Genomic DNA, 14,086 nt, shown 5'->3' on the forward strand with positions numbered 1-14,086 from the left:
GGCAAGTTAAAGGGCACTGGTGATATGCTATGTAAGTTGCATCACTTACAGAGAGCTAGACTTACGCGTGCGCTAGCATGGGTTGTGAAGGTTTTATTTTATTTTTTCCTCACAATTTCAGGAAGGCGGAGCGGAGACTATGGCGGTTGCTGTGCAGGTTCAGGAAGGCCGAGCGGTGACTGTTCTGGTTGCTGTCTCAAACAAAAATAAACCTTGAGGATTTATTCACCTTATATTAATTATTTAAACAGTCACCATAGTGAGCATAATTTCTAAGAACTCAAAAAAGAGAAGAAACTTTCAAAATGACCCAAGTTCATTTTTTATATTATTTTATCGAAATTTGAATCATTTGCTATATTTCAATAATTTCATTCAATACAGTAATGAAACAATCCACTTATCATTTCATGAATGGCAACATAACATTACTGTCTCACTTTAGATCACATAAGCAGTAGTAAATGACACTTTTTACACACGGATATGGGCCATACACATTTGGCCATATGTTGAATTCAGTTAGTTCAAACAAATATGATTTTTGTTAGCGTCAAGTGATGATTGTTTGTATAAAAGAAGTGTCGTTGCGTCGACAGTTTCGGTCTCACTGTTGAAAGATAAATCACCGAGACCATCCTCGGGACAAAAGTTGCACCATGAATTCCTTCGTGAATTCGAAACTTTCCAGCCTGTTTTATCAATTTACAGCGTTCTTCAATAAGGGAAGCAACATAAGGCGGCAACACTCGTCTGCACCTCTTTATTTTTTTTAAATCTTATTCCAGCATTTTAGCTTTCCCGTTCTTCACTCGCCAAACAGACCGAGCTGTTCTGGTTGCTGTGCAGGTTCAGGAAGGCCGAGCGGCTATTCCGGTGTTCTTGGGCGAGGGCAGTCTCTTTGCTGGTAAGTTCAGGGCTTTCGGTGCTCCTTGGCTGTGCAGGTGTTGTTTCTCTGGAATTCTCGAGGGAAAGTGGCTTCTGAATGTTTGGGTGTGGTTGAAGTAGGGAAACCACACTCAAAGAGTACAAGCACACAGTGCAGGGGGCAATAACACAATGGTCTACCTTTCCTGGCAACAAAGGAAACAAAGACTACGTGCATGCAGTGCTGGTGAAATAATAAAATGGTCTACCTTTCGCAACAGGATGTACAACCAAATAGTGAAACATCATAAACCATAAATAAATAAAGAGTGTGCACTAAAAACATATGCGAGTTGACTAACATGTATGATACACACACACAGATGCTGATACACACACACAGGTGCTGGTGCATGGGTCAGAGAGTGGGCTTTTTTAAAATGAGAACCCACACTTCAGCTAGCTGGTGGCCAGCCACTCAGCCTAGCCCTGAATTGTGACAAAACAAATGAAAATTCCAACATAGATTGTTAATTGCCACAATGTTGCCCCGGTTAGCTCCAGGGTTGGGGTGGACACTCTGCTACCGGCAATGTGCCCCAAAGTCTCCTGCTCCTCCGCTGCCCCCACCACTACAACAGCAGTCAGGACCCACTACAAGTCTGGGATCCCGCTGGGAGATTCAGACACTTGGTCAATGCGGAGTAGCATTCTGTTTCTGTGGGTCCTCCACCAGGTTATTTATGACCGCTTGTCTCTCCATAGCCATTGTTGCAGAGTCTGAGCAAGTTCCCCAGGATGGGGCGCCTCACTTTTTGCCACTGTGGGGGTTGTTGTCCGTCACACGTGGGAGTCCCACGCGTGGAGCTGCGGACTGAAACATCAGGAAAGTTCTAAAGGTGACAGACCTCAGCCACTGTGTAATAAAGATGCAGGATCACCAATAGTAGTAATATCCTTTAATACGTCGAAGAGCTGACCAGCATACAAACAGTTCTCCTCATCACAAATAACTGACTCCCTATCCTCAAAAGATACATTCTATAATGACCTAAACACATTCCAATCAGAACATCTAACTTACATCATACAGAATTGAGAATGAGCAAAAACACTAAGAATGCAAACGTAACACATCCCCCTTTCTCCAAAACAATAAATACAAAAGAAAAAGTAACAAAAGAGAACATTTTATATATGCTAAAAATAACTAAATATAAAAAAAAATAAAAAAAAAATAATAATTCTAAAAGTTAACACCATAATACTATACCTAAATGTCATTGGACACTCAATAACCTAAGTGTTATTAGACACTCAATAACAGTAACTACTTGTTGGTAATAATGTAATTTTTTTACTTGTTGGTAACAATGTAATCTTTTAGCCAGGAAGGCACCACCTTCCTCCTCAACGAATGACGAAGAGAATCTGGTTCATCATTCGAAGAGGAGGAGGAAGGAGTGGCGAAATCCGATGTTTGCGAGGTACTAATAGAGCCTTGTGAAGAAACACCAGTACCTGCATTAGAATTTGACATAGTAGTATTTGAGCTATTGTCTGGAGTATAAGTAGAAGGAACATTCCTAGAGACATTATCATCAAAGTCATCAGGCATCCAATTATAATGAGCAAGGTTATTCTGGCACTAAGCAACTCTGTTTAAATTCCAAACTCTACCATCACTAACCCTTACTGAATTAAGTAAAATTTCAATTACTTTAATGGGTTCTGAAAATTGAGAAACACCTTTCTGAACCTTGTAAGTTTTTTTATACGTACCCAGTCACCTACATTTATAACAACTTCTTTAGTACTGTGTTTCATGTCATAGTAAGCTTTGCTTTTATCATGCACAAGTTCCATACGTGTACACACTTCTTCCCTGGACCAAGGTTGTACCTCACTTGAAAATAACCATGTGGGAATAGCTTTTGACCTAGGATTTCTCCCTTTCATGAGTATAAAGTATAAAGGGGGAGAATCCTGTAGACTCATTTACAGTAATGCAATAACTCCACACGGTTTTCCCAACTTGAGTTGGCCAATCAAGATTACCATTCAATGAATCTATTGAATCTTTCCACCATTCCATTGCCACTAGGGTTGTAAAGTGAAGTGGTTTTGTGTGTAATTCCTAATTTTTTTAAATACATCCTAGCTTTTAAGGATAGGAACTGTACCCCATTATCAGTGAGTACATATGAAGGAATACCCTCAGCCACAAATGTTTCGTCTAAAAATAGTAAAACCGAATCCGTTACTGCACTTTTAACAATTTTAACAACCGGCCACCTAGAAAATAGGTCAATGAAGACAAGTAGGTAACAATGAGAACCATCCTTTTCACTAATAGGTCCCATGATGTCAATTGCAATACATTCCCAAGGATTTTTAGGAATGAAACCTCTAGTCATTGGAGGACGGCAGGTTTGCAACATTTTATCCGAAGAGGAACAAGGAATGCAATTTCTTACTACTCTCTCAATTTGGGAATCAAAGTTTGGCCACCAAAACAATCTTTTAACGAAAGACTTAGTCCTAACAATTCCCGGATGACCCTCATGACATAAATCCACAATTCCTTCTCGTAAATTTTCTGGGGGAATTATTCTCTCACCCCTCAGGAGGGTATTATGAGAAATAGAGAATTCAGATCTAACCTCCCAATAAGGTCTATAATTTGCATTTAATAACTTTTTTTCCTTGGGCCAGCCATTAATGATAAAAGAAATGACAGCCTGGAGAATATTGTCTTCCAAATATTCATTGTCCCACTCCTCTCTACTAAATGCAGAAAAACCCCAATCTTGTACAAAGGCAATGTGTAATTCATTCCATTCATTGTTTTCACAATGTTCCAACATCAAAGGCATTCTTGATAAGAAATCTGCAACCATATTATTTTTACCAGGTACATAAATAACTTTATATAAAAAAATGTGCATTCTCATAGAGATCCTAGCTAATCTCGCTGAAGCAGTGATTGCACCTTCTGTAGTTAAAATCTTAACCAATGGCTTGTGGTCACAGCGAAGAATGCATGGTTTCCCCCAAATAAAAGATTTGAAATTCTCTAACGCCCATGCACAGGCTAATGCTTCTCTCTCTATTATTGGGTACTTCTCCTCACAAGGAGACAAAGATCTGGATGCGTAAGCTATAATATTTTCTCTGCCTTGGCCGTTAACTTGTGACAAAACTGCACCAAGGCCTTTGTTGCTAACATCCGTGGTAACTACACTATTTAATGAAGGATCGAAACTATGAAGAGCAGTTGCTTTTGCAATAGCTACTTTAATGACTTTAAAATCTGTGTCACAATCTTGTGACCACACAAATGTACATTTTTTTTTTTTAAGTTGACGAATATTGTATGTTTTGGTGGCAAAATTTGGCACGTATTTCGAACAAAATTCTGCCATGCCTAAAAAAGATCTAACATCATCCTTATTGGAAGGTATAGGGGCTTCAAAAATAGCAGAAACCAAGTAAGGTTTCGGTTTCACACCCTGCTCGTCAATAACATGACCCAAATAGGTTACACTCTTTTGTGCAAATTTGCATTTAGAATGCTCAACAGTAAGGCCATTACTCTGCAATATGCTTAGAACTTTTTTTATGTCTAGACATATGTTATTCCTCATCACAGCCAAAAACAAGAATATCATCTTGAAAAAACAATACACCTTGCTCCTCTTTGAAAAGATGGAACATCAACCGCTGTAAAACAGCAGCGGCTGAAGCCAAGCCAAAGGGCATGCGCTTATATTGGAAACACCCAAAAGGAGTGATAAAGGATGTGAATTTCATTGATTCAGGGGACAATGAGATCTGATGATATGCAGATGACAGATCTATGGTGTAAAACCATTTGGCATTGTTTAAATTTGAAACCATCTCATTGATTTTTGGTAACGGGAACTTATCAACAACAATATTGTTGTTCAGGTACTTTAAATCTACACAGAGCCGAATTTTTCCGTTACTGCGTCTTGCTACGACGATCGGGGAAACCCAATCTGAGGCATCAATAGGTTCAATAATGTTATTAGACACCAATTTATCCAACTCCTTACTAACTTCCTCCCTTACCAAAATAGGAATATTCCTGCATTTGTGTACTTTGGGAGACGCATCTTGTTTAAGAACAATTTTGTGTTCAAACCTTTTAAGGTTACCTAGAACACTACTAAAAAGTTTGGAAATTCCTTTAAAATTTCATTGCTAACTGCCTTACTGTCATCCACAACCAACACTTGTTCTTTACTGTTGGGGTCCAAAATAAAATGTAACTGTTTTTGGTCAAACCAGCCGAGAATTGGTGGTCCCTTTTTTGCAATATATAATTTCCCTCTGCATTCTCTTCCTTTGAACTTGAAAACAAACCAACGATAACCAAGAAGATCAATGGTTTCTCCACCATAACCTTCAGGGTGAATGTCAGGTTCCAATAACTGTGCCCCCACCTTTTGTATAAAGGAAGATTTCCAAATTTCTTCATTTATGATTGTGTAAGGTGAGCCTGAATCTGCGTAAATTTTGATATCTACACCACCAATATCCATTAAACAATTTGGTTTGTTAACCATAGTTCCCTCATCAATATTTAGTACTAATTTATCATGTATATTCATAACTAAACCACCATCATTTCCCATTTCCTCAGTCTCACTTGCACATTGAATGTTTTCATCCGTGTTATTGACAAACCTAACGCTATTCTTACGCCTTCTACAAGCTTTGGCAAAATGATCCTTTAGTCCACAATTAGTACATTTGAATTTAAGTGCAGGACAAGTTTTGTTATCAGCTAAATGTTCCAAACTGTTGCATCTGTAACATTTTGGTTTAGATCCAGTAGAAGGTGCGTATCTAGTAAAAGCAAGTTTAAAACTCGAATTATCTTTAGAGTTCATAGTACCTTTTTTTTTTTTCATTCACTTTGACTTTACTCACAACATCAGTGGTACTATTATCCTGTTTGAGAAAATTAGCACATCTGCCAGAAATTTCCGCTTTACGCACAATAGAAAGAATATCATCCAGAGGTGCATCACCATTTATCCAAAGTCTATCCTGTATAGTGGGGTTAAAGGCATGCATTACTATTTGGTCTCTTATTAAGTCATCTTGCAACACACCAAATTTGGAGTCTAAAACCATTTTCCTAAGATCTGCCAAGTAATGATCAATACTTTCGTCCTTATTTTGTTTCCTGGAAAATAATCTATATCTAGTAACGCCAATACAGACTTTAGGTGCAAAATAAGTATCCAAATGAAGCAAAGTCAAAGCATACACGTTTAAGTCACCTGGAAAACCAGGTTTGGACATCCCTTCATAAACTTTTCACCCAACTGGACCCAAAGCATGTAACAGTAATCTTTTCTTTTGTGCGTGAGACATTTTTCCGTCTTCATCCAATGCATCAATACAGTTACAAAAATAAGGTTTCCATTCCAACCATTTCAAAGGAGGTTCAGTTCCAGAAATCCAAAATGCTTGTGGAGGAGTAATATTATAATTAGGTTGACTCATAATGTATTAATTTATTTCTTGCTTCGACTGAAATTGCTTAAGTAAAATTGTTAATGAAATCTGTGAAAATGAAAATTGAATAAATGCTGGAATGACTAAGTAAAAGTATTCTTCTTTAAAACTAGAATTAATTAAAGGAAAAGTACATACGCTGTTTGTGCTGGAAGTAATAATAAAATGAATAAACTTATGCTTGTGCTAGCAGACTCTTAAGCACATCCGACGCGCTGTTGAACTGGTGAAAATAGAAGTATTGACAGCGCTGAGACGTTTAGTAAAATCGTAGCGTTGACATCCAAAAATAACTGCAAATGCCCCAAACAAATATGGCGCTGCGTTGGTTACGCGACGTGACTTGCCGCGATGTGTGCGCGTAACATTCTTGTTGTTCTTTAGACGAACGGTATCCCAGCAACACGTACGCAGGATCACGTGTGCGTACGTTGCTATCGCGCTCAATGTAGAAGCAGGCTGCGCGAGTGAGCGGGGTTGACGATCGCGCTCGAGACAAAGCGGTAGGATTTTTTTTTTCTTTTAATAAATCCTTTCCCTTTGAATATCCGAGATTAATTAAAATTGCAGTACTCACAAGGATTCAATTCCCGTGTCGACTCCGGTGTGTTCTGATGTTCCCTATTGGCATTTGTCAAAAGTAAAATCACCTTCAGATCACGGCTTTAGCGAATCCTCGTTAATTCGAAATCCGAGGTTGATGTGGGTTCATCCGCTCTTCGACATCCCGTCGCCAGTGTAATAAAGATGCAGGATCACCAATAGTAGTAATATCCTTTAATAAGTCGAAGAGCTGACCAGCATACAAACAGTTCTCCTCATCACAAGTAACTGACTCCCTATCTTCAAAAGATACATTCTATAATGACCTAAACACATTCCAATCAGAACATCTAACTTACATCATACAGAATTGAGAATGAGCAAAAACACTAAGAATGCAAACGTAACACACTGTCCTCATCTGATGCAGTGATTACTCCAATCTGAAAAAAGGCAGAGACCCCTCCTTCTTTTAGAGGGACTCCATATTGGGGTGGAATGCTCAATGTTTCTGGATGGTTAGGGTAGGAAGGTCATCGTACAAAGCTAGCTGGTGGCCTCGGGTGCATCTCTTTGGCCTGGTGGAGGATTTAAGCTAGAAATCATAAATGCAGGATGGGATATACAGGGGATGGCCCCCCCGGAGTCAGGTGGCAAACCCTGTAGACCCTATCCAATTGTATGTTGGCCTCCATAGTCGGCCACAAGATATGCCAGAACAGGGCCAGGATGTAGTCCAAGATGTTTAAACCCTCAGCTCCTGGCGGCGCCCCCTAGAACGATTCTTGAGATCTTCCGCCTGGGTTTCTAGGATGGCCTGTTGTTCTTGCAGGCAGAGGACTTCATGGTGTAAATGTTCGAGATCCTCACCCCTCACATTTTCATTGTCCTCGAGGGTGGAAACCCTATTGCCCACATCTGCGTCTGACCTCTCTGGGATCCTTGAGAGGTCTTGCTTCACAGATTGGATGTCTTCTCGCAGGGACACAAATAACCCCTCCAAAAAATACCCCAGGTAATGGGGCCTCTTTATCTCCCCCCTCCAATGTAATAGGGGGCCCATGCTGCTGCTAGTCCTTGTCCACTACCGGGTCTGTGGAGTTGGTGACCATCTCTTTTAGTGTTGGTTCTCCCCCCATTCCGCTGCCATGCCAATAATACCCCGGCGGGGTTAGTGGGGGAGCGGAAGTTCCTGAAGGGTCTCAAGGAATGAGATCTCTGCAGCCTCCAGGGTCCACATAGCAATCATAGAGAGAGGCACAATATCCTCCAACAGTCTTGGTCTCCCTCTGTTGTCACTGAGGCCTCCCACTGGCTCAGGGTCACTCTCTTGCTGCCCTACGCTGACGCTGGCTTCGTCTGTGCTCACCTCCACACTGTACACGCTGGGTCCCAACCTCCATCTTCAGGCTAGGTGATATCTCCTCAGGGCTTCAAACTTCCGGCCAGGGGCCCCCACCAGCCTGCTTACTGGTGCCGCCACAGCCCCCATGGGCCCCAGCCAAGAGACGCAACAGAGCCGCATGGCGGCTATCATCTTGAGCCATGGAGGGACCAGGCCCAAAGTGCCTCCACTGGTGGCAAAGCAGTTTCTTCGGGGGAGGCACAGCCTGGGGGATCCAGTCATTCTGGGGGGCACTGCTGGGTCACCAGGACCCCTACCAGGCGCTCTTGATGCAGCAGGCATCCGTAGGAGCCAGATCGTGCGTCCTACACGGCTGCCATCTTGGCCCTGGCCACCATTTTGGCCCCACCCCCCAGTGTTCTTTATTTTAAAACATTTAACTCTTGCTAGCATTGCTCAGGGGAAATATGGAGGTGAAACTACCAACATCTCACAGCGAACACACAGATTTGGCACGACGGGCAAAGATTGGCTTGCCTTTATAGTACATCTGGCACAACGCCGACTCGCCCACTGTGCAGCCTTACTATCAGGCAGTCCTAGTGATTAAATAAAAGGTTCACGTTCAATGCATGACACAGGGCACCGAAGCCTTGACATGAATGTTGAGCACGACCGATGATGGCAGCTAAAACTAAGAGAAATAAGGCAGAACCTCCTTCCTTACTTCCTTACTTCTATACCAGTGGCTTGGTGGAATGCTTTAACAAAACACTGAAGAGCATGATGGGCCGTGGTGGAGCACTAGGAGTGTGAGAAATGTGTTTAATTATGTGAATTATATATATACCACTTCAAGTGGTGTATGGCTCTCATATAAGATGAGATAAAGTTGATCGGTCATTGTTAAGCCACAGTCCTAGGGAATCTGACCATAGTAAATACACTGCGGAGAATTCTAGACATGTGCAAAGTGGTAATATTTCTCAAGGGTACCACCTCAGAATATCCAGTGGCATTGTCCTCCTTGAGAATATACATGTTACCCGAGGTAGAGGGGAGTTAAAGGGATTAACAGTGTTACTCCAGTATTGGAACTTTCATAGATTCAAATGCTTGAAATACTCTCCGTTGTCGAGATGGGAGTCCCAGGTATATTTAAAAAGTAATGTTACAATAGACATAGGACTTAAAGGCCTAAGGCCTCATTATTTATTTAGAAAACAACCAATCAGATGACACCACCCTGTATAACCTTCCTGAGAGAAGCTCTAGTCCCTCAGATTTTCTTAAGCACAGTATGTACAAATAGAAGTAACTGAGAGACAAAGATGAGCCTTTGTAGGGGAGGTGGATGAGTTGCATGTGAATCTATGAAAGATTCCAATACTGGAGAACTACAGTTACAGGTAAGTAACTTATCTTCTTACTCGAGTATTGGAACTTTCATAGATCCACATGCTTGAATCAGAGTCAAGAGCAGTAATTAGCACATTTCGCTATGTAATAATAAAGATATACACATATGTATATACATACATATACATAAATATGTAAATATATATAAATAATTATGCAAACAGTAAGTAACTATGTATTGAGTAAAAATGGATGGTGTGAAGAAAAGAAAGGCTCACCTTCATTGTCACAGATGTCTCAACACCGCTTGTCCCAGTGCAGCATCTCTCATGACCTCAGAGTCCAAGCAGTAATGCTTATTAAATGTGTGTTGCGTCTTCCAGGTTGCTGCCCTAATGATGGATGCGAAAAAACATAGATTTAGGAATGTAGGTTAAATAACGGAAAGCAGCATTACTCTTGAACTCAAAATTAGTGAGAACTAAAGTGCTTTTTATGCATCATTTTATTTTTATAAATTTGTAGAAAAAATATATATATCCATATTTACAATTGCATATTTTGAATTTGCTATTCCTCTAAAAATAAATCACAATTCTTCAAATGGTTTGACATGTGTAAAGATATTTGACACAATTAACATGGGAATTCTCCTCAATGTGAACTAAAATACAAAGGTTACATATGTAGTAAGCAGATATTCAAAGACTGTTAGACAAAGGGTTGAGCGTTGATATGGCCTTAGGATGTATCCACAATCCTACGCGCGTTTCGGCATGTGCCTTCATCAGGGGGCCATACAAAGTTTTTCACCGGTACCTAGGTGAGAATATGAACAACCATCAAGAGTATGCTGCGTAATAATGTTAACAAACAAACCAGAGATCATAATGAATCTCCTATCGTAACATTTTCTATGGCAGAACAATTAAAATCACTAGTCAATCACATCTTGTTGGACAATTTCTAGTTGTGAACTAAAAAATTGCTGTTCACCTTATCAAATCCCATCACCAAAATGTGACTTTTTGATTTAAATGATGTATTGGTGAGAAGGTGTCTAAACTTGAATGCTAAAGGTTTGGAAAACATAAGGAAGAATAAAGAATAAAGAGAAGATAGCTATGTCCTGACACTTGGTTAAGTCACCTGGAAGAAATAGAGACTTACGAGTGGAAGATGGAAAGAGGGGAACACACTCAAACGTCCTACTCGTGAGTCATGAAAGTTCTCAGTTCCTCGGTGAGTTTATTACTAAATGAGGTCTGAATTAAACAAAAGAAAAGGAGAAGTGTAAAATAAAAAAGCGAAGACCTGCATATTCAGTGTACTATATTAAAGAAAGGATAACGCTAACCTGGATGCTGGTAGACAGGATATATAGACTCGTTATGTAGACTTTAATCAAAAACATGTGGAATGGGGTGGATGGTTTAATGACCAATCTGTTTAGGGGGACTGCGACCCTTTCAATTATCTAGGAGGAGGAGAATAAAATAAATTAAAATGAATGGTTCAGAACCGGTCTAGAGGATCTGTTCGTAGGTTGTATCCTAAGTTATAAGAAGTGACTTACAATTTTTAGACGAATCCGGTTTTCTCTGAATTTCACGTGAAAACGGATTAAGGAAGTCTAATGGTGGAAAGAATGAATAGAAAAAGTACATGTAGGTAAGTGGTTATGACTAACACAATAGGCGGTATTGGACGACAGATTAAATTGGCTCGTGTTAGTTGACTTACTTTAGAAAAGTGTCCAGATTCACACTAAGCGGTCTCGGTGTGATGAGTAGAATGGAACGGAGAGAGCGTAATTCCAATCGATTTATTGGGCGAACTTAAGAGACGGTCCTGAAAGTCTAGTAAGGGACAACAGCGCAAATGCATTTGTAAGTGTGCGTGTCTCCTCTGTGGGTAATATATTATCACGAACGTGAATGCAATTGCACTTACTTTGCATTGAATTAGAGGTCGACCTAGATGGCGTGCTCTGGTGGCGTCGATGGGTAGACTAGCGTCTAGTTCTTTAAAGATCTAATGAAAGACGGATAGCGTGCAACAATGCATAAGTCGATATAACTTATCTGATGCGATAATAATCACTAACAAATAAGCGTGTACTTACTATGCGACATGTGGACTACGCGACCCAGAGAAACGTCATGGTTCAATCGGGTGTCTCCGGTAAGACGCCTTGTTGCTCTCGCTTTGTCGTTCTGTCAGGTTTTGGTGCAATACCTGAAGCCTTTCATATGGTGGATGTGTCTTTTGATTGGACGATGGTGCAGTTTTAACAGAAATGGAGAGAGGACTGACGTTTACATGGATAGTGCAAGATGGTAATAGTGGCGGCCATCTTCAAAGGGAGCTAAAAAACCAAGGACTATTGAGTGTAGAATGTATGGAAGCGATATGACCACAATAAAAGTGAAGAGTATTACGTGTATTTAAATCATAGATAGCGGTCTACAGCTTAATTGTTATTTTATTTAATGACTTGTTCCCACGGTATTTCACTGTTCATACCCTTAAGGTATGTATTGAGATAAAAAATCCAAAATACTTCTCTTTTTTTGCGTATACTTGTACCTGTGTTGGTGGAATGATTTCTGATTTTCTCTAAGATGAGCCACCGTATTTGGTTGGGTGTGTGGTTTGCTTCCATGTAGTGGCGAACCAGGGGGGCTTGAATTTTCTTAGTTCGTATTGCTGACCTATGTTCAGTTAGTCTAGTGGACAGCATGCGAGCTGTGTCTCCAACATAGCCTTGATTACAAGGACATAGTAATAAGTATACAACGTTGGTGGTCTTACAGTTGGTGAAACTCGTGAGTGGTATACTTTTATTGTTGAAGGTAAATTGTTTTGTTTCTATGGCCGAATCACATGCTGTGCAGGACATGCATTTGAAATTGCCTACCAGTTTGGTAAGGCCTGTACTGCAGATTTGTGTTTGAATGCCTGCAGGTATGTTTGGTAACCGCGATCTTACTACCAAGTCTTTGAGGTTTTTATTTTTTCTGTATGCATACAGAGGTTTGGGTAAGGCTTGATCTTTGGATTTAGTTGCATTTAGGATATGCCAGTTCGAATTGATGACATGGCGTACTTTTGCATTCATTGTTGAGTGTCTTGATATAAAGACCAATCTAGAATTAGGGGTTCTATGGCGGGGTGTGAGTAAGTATTGCCTGTCATAGAATCTTGCTCTCTTGTATGAGTCTCGTATTAGGCGTTTTGGATAGCCTCTGGTTAGGAATTTTTGTTTCATTTCCTCAGATCTTGAATCAAAATCTCGCAGGTTAGTGCAATTACGGCGGAGCCGCAAGAACTGACTGAAAGGTATACTGGTCTTTTGCATGGAGGGATGGAAGCTGTCAAAGTGAAGGAGTGTGTTACGCGCTGTAGGTTTTACGTAGAGATCAACTTCAAGGTGATCGCTGTTATTTTGGATTTGTATATCCAAGAATTCTACTTTGACATTACTAGAGTTAGCTGTGAAGAAAATGTTGTTATCGCATAAGTTCAACCAGGAAACAAATTGTGGAAGGTCTTCAGGATCTGCTGTCCAGATGAAGAAGACATCATCTATATATCTGGACCATGTTGTTATAGATTCACTGAAGGGTGCAATTTCATTATATATGAAACGTGTTTCATATAAAGCCATGTAAATATTAGCCACTGTGGGAGCACATGATGCTCCCATACTGACTCCCTTCGTTTGTTTGTATAGGGAGCCATTAAATTCAAAGGTGTTCTCTGTGAGTATCAACTCTAAACACTCCAAGATGAATAATCTTGGGCAGTCAATGTTAAACATCTCCATGAACCAGGCTACTGCTTCTAAGGCTCCTGCTTGTGGAATGTTGGAGTATAGAGCTGTGATATCCATGGTAACCAGGAGGTGCGTGTTTTCATTAAAGGGTAGATTTTCAATTTTAGTGATGATATCACTGGTGTCCCGAATGTAAGATGGAATCTGCGATACAAATGGTCTTAATATGTTATCTACATATTTCGAGAGTGGTTCCGTAACAGATCCTATGGTGGTCACTATTGGTCTGTACGGTGGATTAGTACTATCCTTATGTATTTTCGGGATACCATAAATGGCTGCCATTTTGGGTTCTGTGATGTTAAGGAATTCCCATTCTTTTTCACAAATTAGTTCCTGTTCAAGAGCTTGTGTGGTAAGCTGAAGTATGGTGTTTTGTACCCTTTTAGTAGGGTCTTTAGTGATCTTGGAGTAATGACAGGGGTCATTCAACATTTGATCCATTTTCTGGATATATTGGGATTTGTCAAGAATGACTATTCCTCCGCCTTTGTCACAACTCTTAATAACAAGGTCTTTGTTATGTTTTAGTGATTCTAATGCTAGATGTTCTTCGTACGTGATGTTATATTGAGGTGGTA

General features: G+C 40.2%; 1 long non-coding RNA gene across 1 annotated transcript in view; it reads right to left on the minus strand.

Annotated features, from left to right (window-relative positions):
- The window catches only part of LOC146822944 (uncharacterized), a 70,243-nt gene that overhangs the window by 12,012 nt on the left and 44,145 nt on the right, over nt 1–14,086 (minus strand). Inside the window, exon 2 of the long non-coding RNA XR_014962098.1 lies at nt 9,946–10,059. This is a non-coding gene — a long non-coding RNA (uncharacterized LOC146822944). The remainder of the gene's footprint in view (nt 1–9,945; nt 10,060–14,086) is intronic.

This window comes from Triturus cristatus, chromosome 5_2 (assembly GCF_964204655.1).
Source record: "Triturus cristatus chromosome 5_2, aTriCri1.1, whole genome shotgun sequence".
Taxonomy (NCBI): Eukaryota; Metazoa; Chordata; class Amphibia; order Caudata; family Salamandridae; genus Triturus; species Triturus cristatus.